A 13,198-nucleotide genomic window follows, 5' to 3' on the forward strand; every position below is an offset into this window, starting at 1 on the left:
ATGCTGCTAAAAAATTCGTCGGTATGCTCGAACTAATTGGCACTTTATAGTTTTCCGCTCGATTTGTCATCGATCAATTTGTTCATTTGCGTGGGCATATAGAGTCAGTTCTGCACTCGATCCGTTAATTTGCTGAAATGCCATGGCAGAGTTTTGTACACGATCTGTTTGCTAAAATGTCGATGGGCATTTTTTGTTTTGTACTCGACATGATTGCTGAAATGCATAATCATGTAGTATAGTTTTGTACTCGATGGATATACATTTCCTACTTCGCCTTAAATTAATCACCAACCACTGTATCTCATAATTAAACAGATGGACAGAACTTGGATAATCGCATGGACACTTATGTTCCCCTTCATATATAAATGGTGTTCAACCCTTTATGGGGTTTATTAGAGCTCATGAAGGTCACAACCTGGACGTGTATTGCCCGCGCTGCACATGTATGAATGGTGAGAAGAGGCCTCACCCTGTAGTGGCAGATCATTTACACATTTTTGGGATGGACCGCACATATGTTAGGCGGGTCTAGCATGGTGAACCATATAATGATCCTTTAGCAGGAGAAGCAGATCTTGCTCACACTGTATGTGTGCTGGTATATGTAGTTAATTATTTATATTGATGCTGCCGCTGTTTCAATCAATAGTTTGCATTCTTGTGCAAGGTTACGTACTCAAATTTAACTTGTTGCGAGATGGATGGACGGGAAGGAGAGAAAAAGCGCTTGCTTCGGGAAACGGGTTTCAGCTACGGGACATGTGCTGTGCCAGATGAGAAGGTAAATATGTAAAACGGCATTTGTTCAGGTTGCATCCCTTAGATGTTTGTCTAATCGGTTGATGTACTAATTGCAGAAGCATAGAGTTGAAGAGGTCTCTCAGTTTGATGGGAGATTTGAAGATGAATCTCAGTTTGATGCACCTGTGGATGGTACTGATGACGAGCCTTTCATAGACGAAGGTCCCGCACTGAGATTATCCAAAGCATACGAAGGAGGCCGTGGACCGAGTACACAGCTTTGCGTTGAAGTGGATGCACGCCGGAGATCATCGGGGGCGTCCGGGTAGTCTCAAGACCACCCAGCCACGATGCACTGTGGATGGTACTGATGACGAGCCTCTCATAGACGAAGGTCCTGCACCTGAGATTATCCAGCCTACAGAAGGAGGCCATGGACCGAGTACACAGCTTTGCATTGAAGAGGATGCACACCCGGAGATCATCAGGGGCGTCCCGGTAGTCTCAGGACCACCCAGCCCTGATGCAAAATGTTCAGCTACTTTATGATTCGTACTCTTATGTTCTGGTGCTGTAGTATGTTATGATTTGTACACCTTTGGCGCTAGATTAAGCATTCAGTGGATGATCGCGTTGCAAAATTCGACACCCACATAATCAGTTCATCGTATGAGTAGTAGCACAATTACTTCTACAGCGATTCCTGCCAGCGCATTAGTTGGTAGCATGAAACACTTTCAGGTACTCCCCTCTGATTCATATTAATTGACTCAATTCTGTCTAGATATAGATGTATCTAGATGCATTTGTTAACTAGACTAACAAACTTGAGTCAGTTAATATGAATCCGTGTAAACCGCCCAGTCCTCGAGCAGCTAGTTTATTGACTCTGGACTCCAAGCCTCTCGCGGCAAGCCATCGACGAAGCTTTGACCAGATCTTGGCCCGCAATTTTTTGTGTGTGGCGAATAGCAAAGCTTTGACCAGTTCCTCTCGGGGTGCAGCACGCCGGTGAGCTTGCACGGTTGCCATGAGCACTTTCCGGCGGAACTTCCTCTTCAGCGCCCTCAAGCCGCTGCTGCGAAACAGCACGCAGTGCCTCGAGGTGGACGGAATTCTGGATCTCAGGGCGGGGGGTCCGCATCGTCCGGGAACGATCTCCAGCGGGTTAACGAGGACATGCATGGCGGCCAGGGGATTTGTTTTTTTTTTGGTTTGAGCTTGGTATTTGGGGTTTTTTCGGATAGGGGAGGAGGAACCGATGAAGAGGAAGTAACAGCCGCGTGCTTGGCGCGTGGCGGTGTGCTTGAATTTCGAATTTTTGTGAAATGTTTCATTTCCCCGCTACAATTCGGGGGTTTCTTGACGCGCCAATGCGTCCCGCCGGGCAGCTTCAAGTGAATTTGGGGTGCCACGCTATGGGCCCTAGTTTCAGTGAGACATGTAATGACTAGTCATATCAGTAAGTTCACTGTGTAATAAAATATGTTACCCCTCCCCTTTATGTAGCACCCCTTCTCTCCCGATCGAGTGCCGATTGCCGATGGATGCAAGCCGCTAGCTCGATCCCCTCCTTTCGCCTCCACCGTCCAGGCATCCAGCTTGGAGGGGCAAGCTGCATCTAGATCAAGCGGATTAGGTAGGACTAGTAATGTTCTTTCCTTTCTCGAGGTCGGTTCTTTTTTCCTCTCCTCGATATCTTGCGCATCTCTTTCCTATTCTGGGCGAAGGGGTGTCTTTCTGGTCACCCTCGAGCTGGGAGTGCTTGATGGGGGTGGGGGCGGGGGCTACCTTTGCTTGGATTGGGGTGTTCTTCCTTTATTTGTCGACATTTGCAACCTTTGTAGTTTCGCCGATCCTCACCGTATCTTTTGTCGGCTTGTACGGGAAAGGTAAGACCTCGGCGGTGGGGGCAATGGAGCATAAGGCCACCACGCATGTGGGCGGTTAGGCGAGCTCGAGCTGCGTCCCCAGCCCCGCGAAGGTGTACTCCGTTTGCTTATCCACTCTTTACCTTTTAAGTGTCTCTCTACATCCTCAATCTGTTCCTCGTTACGGAATATGCTTAAAGTAGCACATGTCTTCGTGTGTTTGTGCGTAAAGCCTCTGTGACACCATGCTCTATATTCTCTGTATCGTTGGTACCTCCGGGTTCCGTGCTGAGGCTATGGGGAACGAGAATAGCGCCCCACCTGCAGGAGCATGGCCCGATCTGGAGCACAAGAAGCGAAATGCCTTTGCCGAGCTGGGGTGTGGACCGCCAGGTAATTTTTTTTAACCAACTTACCATGATGTAGTCTGAATCGATACTCCCTCAGATCCAAATTAATTGACTCAACTATCTGTAGATACGGATGTATCTAGATGTGTTTTAGCTCTAGATACTACTGCCTCCATCCCAAAACTTTGGGCTTATATTATTTTTAGAAAGTCAAACTATACCATGTTTGACTAAGCTTTTACCAAAAATCAGTAACATGCAAAATACAAAATTAATATCATTAAATAGATAATAAAATATATTTTCCTACGGTATCTACACAGTATTATATTTGTTGATAGAATGTTCTAAAATTTTGGTCAAACTTTGCTTGTTTTGATTTCTCAAAAATAAATAAGGCTTAAGCTTTTGGATGGTGGTAGTACATTCATATCTAGACAAAGCTGAGTTAACTAGTTTTTTGTCTGTCCACAGCTAGTGTTCACGCTGCAAAAGGCTAAGAGCATCCACTATATGCATCAGTCTATCTCATACAGTAATTCAATATCACTGCTGAGGTCTGCCTTTTGTTTTGCTATTCATATGCAGACTGAAACTTTAGGGCCTTTACTCAAAAGGAAGATCAAAACTGCGGCTGATCAGGCTGCCAGTATGTTGATGCCGCACCCATCTTCTAAATGCCTCTACAAGCACAAGGCCACGCGCCAGCTGGGTGGTGATCTTTTAATGAATATGGTATATTTTCTTAATCCACAAAACATGCCTTGATTTTTCTCTGTTTATTGTCGGTTTTTTCTATGCTTGCCAAAAGTTTACAACAACAACAACAACAACCAAGCCTTTCAGTCCCAAACAAGTTGGGGTAGGCTAGAGTTGAAACCCATAAGATCTCGAAGCCAAAAGTTTAGAAACACCAAATTCGTTTGCCTACAATCATCATACAGTAATGTTCATCTACTCCAGTTCCCCTAACCCAACAAAAAATGATGTTAATTACGATTTTTAGATTAAAAGAGCACCATTAGGCGCTGTTAATTACGACTTTAAGATTAAAATTTCATTTGCAATTGTTAATTACAATTTTGAGACAAATGGTTAGTTTAACCTCGATCTCTTCCGCTCTCCATTTATCCCAACCGAACAAAAATTTAACCATTCCATTCCTCACGAAATGGAACCATTCCAGTCGATTCCACGCTGTTAGAGAACCGATCACACACTTGCATTCTTGTGCACTGTTGTCCATACTCGGCCTTACCCTTCCACTTACCACCATCACTATCGGCATCAATCTGTCTCAGAGTCATTCAATATCACTGCTGAGATCTGTTCCCATTCTTATGCAGGCTGAAACTGCTGCGCCTTTACTCAAGTGGATGCAAAATGAGGCTAATGAGGCTGCTGTGAGGACGATGGTGCCGGCACCATCTTCCGAAAACCTCTACAAGCACGAGGCCATGGGCCAGCTGGGTGGTGACCTTTTAATGAATCTGGTATATTTTCTTAATCCACATACATGATTTCATTATTATCTGTTTAATTACTGTTGGCTTTGTCTAATGCTTACCAAAAGTTCAGAAACACTGCGTTTGCTTACAATCATCATACACTAATTTTTCACTTTTCAGTCTGTCTCATCCAAAGATATAAACTGTTGATTTCCATTGGCTTCTTTTGTAATCATTTGCATTGTTGTCAACTGTTCTCTATGCACAACCCTATTCTTCCACTTACACCCGCATTATTTGCATCAGTCTATCTCCTAGATTTATTAAATATCAATGCTGAGTTCTCATTGCTATTCATATGCAGGATGAAACTTCGTGCCTCTACTCAAATGGAAAAAAAATGATCCTGATGAGGCTGCTGTGAAGACGATGGTGGCGCCACCATCTTCTGAAAACCTCCTCAAGCACAAGGCCACGGGCCAACTGGGTGGTATCCTTTTCAAAGGTATATTTTCTTAATCCTCATACATGATTTGATTTTTGTACATTTATTGCCGGCTTTGTCTAATGCTTACCAATAGTTCAGAAACACACACACCTATTCTTACACTTACATCCGCACTATATGCATCAGTGTCTCATAGATTCATTTTATATATCACTTCTTGATGTCTGTTGCTCTTCAATTTTCATATGCAGATCGAAAGCGCTAACCCTTCATTGGTCAAAAGGATTGCAAGCTGCTGCGATGAGGCATCTGCAGAGGCTACCACCAAGTTCTTGTCGGCCCCACCTTCGGATGCTTATATAAGCTCAAGTCCAAGGACCAGTAGGGCCGTAACCATCCAAGGGTTCGGGTATATTTTCTTAAGCCACATATACATGCCATGATTTATGTCTGATATTATCACCGGCTCTGTCTAATGCTTTTTGGAATTCGGAAACACCAAATTAGCATGCTTATATTCATCATACACTAATTTTTCACATTCAGTTTGTAACATAGTGTTATGCACTCGCTTGTCAACATTTGCATTGCTCTGAACTATGCACTTTACACAACCTAATTCTTCCACTTACATTCAGCGCTACGCACCAGTAGTACCTCCCATGTTTCCTTCACCATCCTGATGCCGAGCTTGCGGGAATATGGCGGGCCCATGTACATACCCCGCATATAACACCTCCTATGGCTCTATCTACCTTTCTAGTAGCTCCTTCACAGAGTTACAGGTATGTATTCTCAGTGGTTTAGCATGAATTGGCATATAGTAAAGTCTTGTTTTTAGTCTTCCTGCTTCTTACATTTGTATCAATTTTCACATGCAGACTGTACCTTGTGAACTTCGTCCAATGATTAACCAGATGTGTCCGCATGAAGGATCTTTCACTATGCATGGCAATGGCAAATTGATGAACACCTACACGGTCTATGAGGTGTATGTCTACAAGACGCAGGCCATCACATATTTGTATGGACATGATTGGAGAAAGTTTGCTTTTGACTACGGTCTGAAGAAGGGCGACGAGTGAGGATCGTAAACTCAAACGGGCAGATATACGTAATCGCTTACAGAGTTGGAGACACTTCCAAATATATAATATGTAACTTTTTTCTACTCATATCTTTTGATAACTGTTACGAGCGATTGTTCTAAACCATTCCCTCTGTTCTAGCTTGCTGGGTTTAACATGATCAAAGCTGCAGATCCCCTGATGGAACATGAGCGGATGTCACAAAGGGCAACCACACCAGCACCGGCACCGGCACCGGCTTCCCACTCTCCTGCATCAGCACCGGTTCCTGTACCAGCTCCGTTTACTGCATCTACCCAGCAGTCCCCTACATCAGCATTGGTTCCTGTAGAGGCCCCATATACTACACCTGCCCAGCAGGCTCTCTGCATCAAGATTTGGTTCCTCTAGCTGCACCGTTCTGCACACCTGCCCAACAGTCTCCTGCATCGCACCGGTTCCTCCAGAGGCACCGTTCGCACCCGCCCGGCAGTCTCTGCATCGGCACCAGCTCGTGTACCAGCCTGTGCTCCCGCACTGCCCCCACCAGATCACCGAGGTCTCAGCTCATTGCTGTGGCCACCCGTGTGGTGACCAGGACGCATCTGAAGGCTATGTTCGTGAGTATATGACAGCATAACTGCTCTTATCTTGATGTCTTCTCTGCTCAAAGTCTCACATGGTTCAGTGCATTGGTGCCATTGACTAATTTTTGGTGGTATCTCTTGCTTTGAATCAGAAATTGCCTAAAAGTATCTCCAAGGATCTCAATGCTGGCCGAAGGGGCAAGATATCCCTCGTCATGGAGAGTGAAGGTCTCACCGTGGAGGGACGGTACTCCGTCAGTCCCACAGATGGCCGCTTGGCTGTTACTTCCAGGTGGAAAAAATTCATTGACGGTGCCAAACTTCGCATTGGATCAAAGTTGAAGGTCAAGATCTTTCGATGCCGCTGTGACATGCTGGTCATAAAGTTCGCGGTTGTCTAGTTCTGTTGCCCCATGAGCCCTTAGCAAATGCATTTGTAGTTATACTTATATAAGTTTATCTTATCTCGAACCGCTAATTAATTGTATGGGTGGTAAAACTACGGCAAGCTTTTGCTCTTAGCAAGTATGTATGTATGATCAGCTATTATGATAACTAATGTTTGTGTTCATCTTAATTTGCATTTCCGTTTTAGAAAAAAACTTAATTTCTATTTTGGCTGACCTGTTAGAGAACTATCAGATTGAACCCACAACATGATTCAAATAGATTCATTACACCGAGCCACATGTCTTGACCTTGCTATACACTACTTCCATTAATAAGTGCAAGAAGGCTTAACTGAGCTGCCTGAACCATGTCAGATTCGAATCCACCTTATCTATCTAGAAATACAACCTTTGCGAGAAAGAGGATTTGCGGTATGGGGAGGCTGACATTGGGGACCCATGAGCCAGTGGCGTCGTCAACGTTTTAAAGGTGGCGGAGATCGAAAGAAAAAATAAGCCAAAAATCAGTTGGTAAACAAATTCAAGAAAAGAAACATTTACCTTTACGAGAGGATGACATGCGGGACCCATGAGGCAGCAGCATCCTCAACTATTTCAAGGCGGCGGGGGATCAAAAGAAAAAAGGAAATAGCCAGAAATTAATTAGGGTCAAAAATAAATCCATCAAAGGAAACTTTTATTGTTCATAGAGGATGACATTTGGGACCGACTTGCCAGCTGCGTCGTCATCGTTTCAAAGGGGGCAGGGCATCAAAAGAAAAAGGCAAATAGCCAGAAATTAGGGGAAAAAATAAATCCAACAAAGGAAACTTTTATTGTTCATAGAGGATGACATGCGGGACCCATGAGCCAAAGACTTCCTCAACGTTTCAAAGTCGGCATGAGATTGAAAGAAAAAGGCAAGTGACATAATATCAGAGCCAAAAATAATCCAAGAAAAGAAACTTTATTGTACATAGAGGATGACATGCGGGTCCCATTTTGTAGCAGCGGTCTCAACGCTTCCAAGGCGGCACAGACCGAAAGAAAAATGAAGTAGCCGTAAATCAGGGTGTGAAAAAAAATCCAAGAAAAGAAAGATTTCAATTGGGCTGTATCGGACATCTGGGCCTTCGAACTATCCCGCTGGGCCTTTTGACTCGTACAATTTCAGCCCACTCCAAAACAGAAAGGTCGGATTTTTCTCAAAAAAAAAAAACAGGAAAGTCCTATGCTTCGCAAAAACAAAAAACAAGGAGATTCAACATATAAGTTTGTTTATGTATATATAAAGATTTAATTTATCCGTTTGCAATAGCTCAGAGCGAAATAAAAAGTTTATTGTACGCAAAATAAAATATCACATGTTTCTTGTACGGGAGGTGACATCGGGGACCCATGAGCCAAGCAGCGTCGTCAACGTTTCAAAGGCGGCGGGGGATCGAAAATAAAAAAAGCCAAAAATCAGTTGGTAAAAAAATACAAGAAAAGAAAACATTTATCGTTTCGAGAGGATGACATGCGGGACCCATGAGGCAGCAAAGATCCTCAACGTTTCAAAGTCGGCATGAGATCGAAAGAAAAAGCCAAGTGACATAATATCAGGAGCCAAAAATAATCCAAGAAAAGAAACTTTATTGTACATAGAGGATGACATGCGGGTCCCATTTTGTAGCAGCGGTCTCAACGTTTCCAAGGCGGCACAGGACCAAAAAAAAATGAGGCAGCAGCATTCTCAACAATTCCAAGGCGGCGAGGATCAAAAGAAAAAAAAGGAAATAGCCGTAAATTAATTAGGGGTCAAAAATAAATCCACCAAAGGAAACTTTTATTGTTCATAGAGGATGACATGTGGGACCGACCTGCCAACAAATGACGTCCTCATCGTTTCAAAGGGGGCAGGGGATCAAAAGAAAAAGGCAAATAGCCGTAAATTAGGGGTCAAAAATAACTCCAAGAAAGGAAACTTTTATTGTTCGTAGAGGATGACATGCGGGACCCATGAGCCAGCAGCTTACTCAACGTTTCAAAGGTGGCATGAGATCGAAAGAAAAAGGCAAGTGACCAAATATCAGGAGCCAAAAATAATCCAAGATTTATTGTACATAGAGGATGACATGTGGGTCCCATTTTGCAGCAGCGGTCTCAATGTTTGTAATGCGGCTTGGGATCAAAAGAAAAAGAAAGTAGCTAGTAATTAGGGGGTGAAAAAAAATCCAAGAAAAGAAAGTTGATGGACATAGAGGATGACATGCGGGTCCCTTGAGCCAACAAACTTACTCAACGTTTCAAAGGGGCGGGGGATCAAAAGAAAAAGGCAAGCCAAAAATCGTAGGGTGAAAAAATCCAACAAAGGAAACTTTTATAGCACATAGAGGATGACATGCGGGTCCCATGAGCCAGCAGGTTCCTCAACGTTTCAAACGTGCCATGAGATCGAAAGAAAAAGGCAAGTGACCAAATATGAGGTGCCAAAAAAAACTCCAAGAAAAGAAAGTTGATTGCTCATAGAGGATGACATGCGGGTCCCATTTAGCTGCAGCGGTCTCACGGTTTGAGGGGCGGCAGGGGATCGAAAGAAAAAGGCAAGTGACCAAATATCAGGAGCCAAAAATAATTCAAGAAAAGAAAGTTTTATAGTCCATAGAGGATGACATGCGGGTCCCATTTAGCAGCAGCGGTATCACCGTTTGAGAGGCGGCAGGGGATCGAAAGAAAAAGGCAAGTGACCAAATATGAGGTGCCAAAAAAAATCCAAGAAAAGAAAGTTTTATAGTACATAGAGGATGACATGCGGGTCCCATTTAGCAGCAGCGGTATCACCGTTTGAGAGGCGGCAGGGGATCGAAAGAAAAAGGCAAGTGACCAAATATGAGGTGCCAAAAAAAATCCAAGAAAAGAAAGTTTTATAGTACATAGAGCATGACATGCGGGTCCCATTTAGCAGCAGCAGTATCACCGTTTGAGAGGCGGCAGGGGATCGAAAAAAAAAAGGCAAGTGACCAAATATGAGGTGCCAAAAAAAACTCCAAGAAAAGAAAGTTGATTACACATAGAGGATGACATGCGGGTCCCATTTAGCAGTAGCGGTCTCAACGTTTCCAAGGCGGCAAGGGATCAAAAGAAAAAGGAAGTAGCCAGAAATCAGGGGGTCAAAAAAAATCCAAGAATAGAAAGAATTTTGGTTCATAGAGGATGACATGCGGGACCCATGATCCTGCATCGTAAACGACTCGATCGGAGAACGTTGAACGAGATGGCGCGATCTAGAAAAAAACAATGCCAGAGAGGCTGCCATCTGGGCCCTACATCCCTCGGCGGTGCGGATTTGCGTTGACTCGGCCGGCGAACCCGAGATTTCGAGATGCACCACGTCCCGGGCCACCATACGCGACGTTTTGGCCGCTTTCGTCGGGCTAGGTGGCCTCAAAAACGAGAAAAAAAAAGTTTTGACATGCACCACGGAGGGACCCAAAATCGTCGGCCATGGTACACCAGCAACCACGGCGCGACTTCAACTTCGTCGGCCATGGCAACTTTTCTTGTAGTGTTCGTTTGTTTCCCTTTCTTCTGACTGCGATGCAATCATGGACAATCTTCATTATTTAAGATGATGCTTGGGTCCGTTTTTACCTTGAAGGGTGGAATATCATCAAACTTATTATAATCTCCTGACATGTTTGTCTTGTCCTCTACTCCCATAATGTTTCTTTTTCCTTAAAGAACTATGTGCCGCTTTGGCTCATCGTATGATGTGTCCTCTTGCCTTTTTTTGCTTGCTAGACATGTCCTTCACATAAAAAACCTGAGCCACTTCACTGGCTAGGACGAATGGTTCGGTGTCGTACCCTAGATTCTTGAGATCCACTGTAGTCATTCCGTACTGCGGGTCTACCTGTACCCCGTCTTTCAGGTTGAACCATTTGCACCGGAACAAAGGGACCTTGAAATTAGGTCCATAGTCAAGTTCCCATATCTCGTCTATGTACCCATAATATGTGACCTTGTTCCCATTATCATCTTCTGCATCAAAGCGGACACCACTGTTTTGGTTGGTGCTCTTTTTGTCTTGGGCGAACGTGTAAAATGTGTTCCCATTAATCTCGTACCCTTGAAAAGTCGATATAGTAGAAGATGGTTGCTTGGACAACAAGTACAGCTGCTCATCATCAGTGACATTCATGAGACGTGTTTGCAACCAACCGCCGAAAGTCTTCATGTGTTCTCCATCAATCCAATCTTCACGTTGCTCTGGGTATTTAGAGTGTAAGATATCCTTGTATTCCTCTTTGTACGGAGCCACCAAGATGGAATTATGTAGAACTGTGTAGTGTGCTTGAGTGAAAGAATGTCCGTCCATACACGTTGTTGCTTTCTTTTCTAGCGTGCCTTTTCCATGCAGTCTCCCCTCATAGCGCGATTCAGGAACACCGATCGGCTTAAGGTCAGGAATAAAGTCAACACAAAACTCAATGACCTCCTCTGTTCCATAGCCCTTGGAGATGCTTCCTTCTGTCCTAGCACGGTTATGAACATACTTCTTTAAGACTCCCATGAATCTCTCAAGGGGAACATGTTGTGTAGAAATACAGGACCGAGAACACCAATCTCTTCGACCAGGTGAACTAGGAGATGTGTCATAATATTGAAGAAGGATGGTGGGAACACCAACTCGAAGCTGACTAGACATTGGACCACATCGTTCTGTAAATTTTGTAGAGTAAGTGGATTGATCACCTTCTGAGAAATTGCATTGAGGAACGCACATAGCTTCACAATGGGTACTCAAACATTTTTTGGCAGAAGCCCCCTCAATGCAACCGGAAGTAATTGTGTCATAATCACGTGGCAGTCATGAGACTTTAGGTTTTGAAACTTTTCTCTGACATGTTTATTATTCCCTTTATATTCGACGAAAGCCAGACGGGACCTTGATGCTACTCAGGACTTCAAAAAAGATCACCTTCTCCTCTTTGGTAAGAGCGTAGCTGGCAGGACCTTGATACTTCTCTGGATTCAAGTTGTTTCATTCGTGGATACTTTGCTGGTCCTGCCGTGCATCCGGTGTATCTTTTGTCTTCCCATACACGCCCAAGAAGTTTAGCAGGTTCACGCAAAGATTTTTCGTCACGTGCATCACGTCGATTGCAGAGTGAACCTCTAAGAATTTCCAGTAGGGTAGCTCCCAAAATATCGACTTCTTCTTCCACATGGGTACATGTCCGTCAACATCATGCGGAACAGATTGTCCGCCAGGACCCTTTCCAAAGATCACTTTTAAATCCCTGACCATATCATATATAACTTCCCCAGTAGGGCGGGTAGGCTTCATTCGGTTATCTTCCTCACCTCCGAAATGCTTTCCTCTCTTTCTTACGTGATGTTGTTTTGGAAGAAATCGACGATGCCCCAGGTACACATTCTTGTTTCCTAAATATTTACTGTCAGTCTCACCTAAACAATATGTGCATGCATTGTATCCCTTGTTTGACTGCCCTGAAATGTTACCAAGAGCAGGCCAATCATTGATGGTTACAAATAACAACGCTCGTAGGTTAAATTCCTTTTGTTCGTGCTCATCCCACACAGGTACACCTTCTTCACGCCACAACTCTAAAAGTTCTTCAACCAATGGCCTCAGGTACACATCAATGTCGTTGCCGGGTTGCTTCGGGCCCTGGATGAGCACTGACATCATAATGAACTTCCGCTTCATGCACAACCAAGGAGGAAGGTTATAGATAAATAGAGTCACTGGCCAGATGCTATGACTGGAGCTCTGCTCCCTGAAAGGATTAAAGCCATTTGTACTTAGACCAAATCTTAAGTTCCTTTCGTCATCTGAAATTGACTTGAACTCTCTGTCGATTTTTCTCCACTGCGACCCATCAGCGGGGTGTCTCAGCATCACATCTTTCTTACGGTCCTCTTTGTGCCATCGCAACAACTTGGCATGCTCTTTATTCTGGAATAAACGTTTCAACTGTGGTATTATAGGAGCATATCACATCACCTTCGCAGGAACCCTCTTCCTGGGGTTGGACTCGCCCTCAACATCGCCAGGGTCATCTCGCCTGATCTTATACCTCAATGCACTACATACCGGGCATGCATTCAAATTCTCATACTCCTTGCGGTAGAGGATGCAGTCATTGATGCATGCATGTATCTTCTGCACCTCTAATCCTAGAGGGCAGACAACCTTCTTTGCTTCGTACATACTAGAGGGAAATACGTTCTCCCCTGGAAGCATCTTCTTTATTATTTTCAGCAACTTTTCAAATCCCTTGT

This window comes from Lolium perenne, chromosome 4 (assembly GCF_019359855.2).
Source record: "Lolium perenne isolate Kyuss_39 chromosome 4, Kyuss_2.0, whole genome shotgun sequence".
Classification (NCBI taxonomy): Eukaryota; Viridiplantae; Streptophyta; class Magnoliopsida; order Poales; family Poaceae; genus Lolium; species Lolium perenne.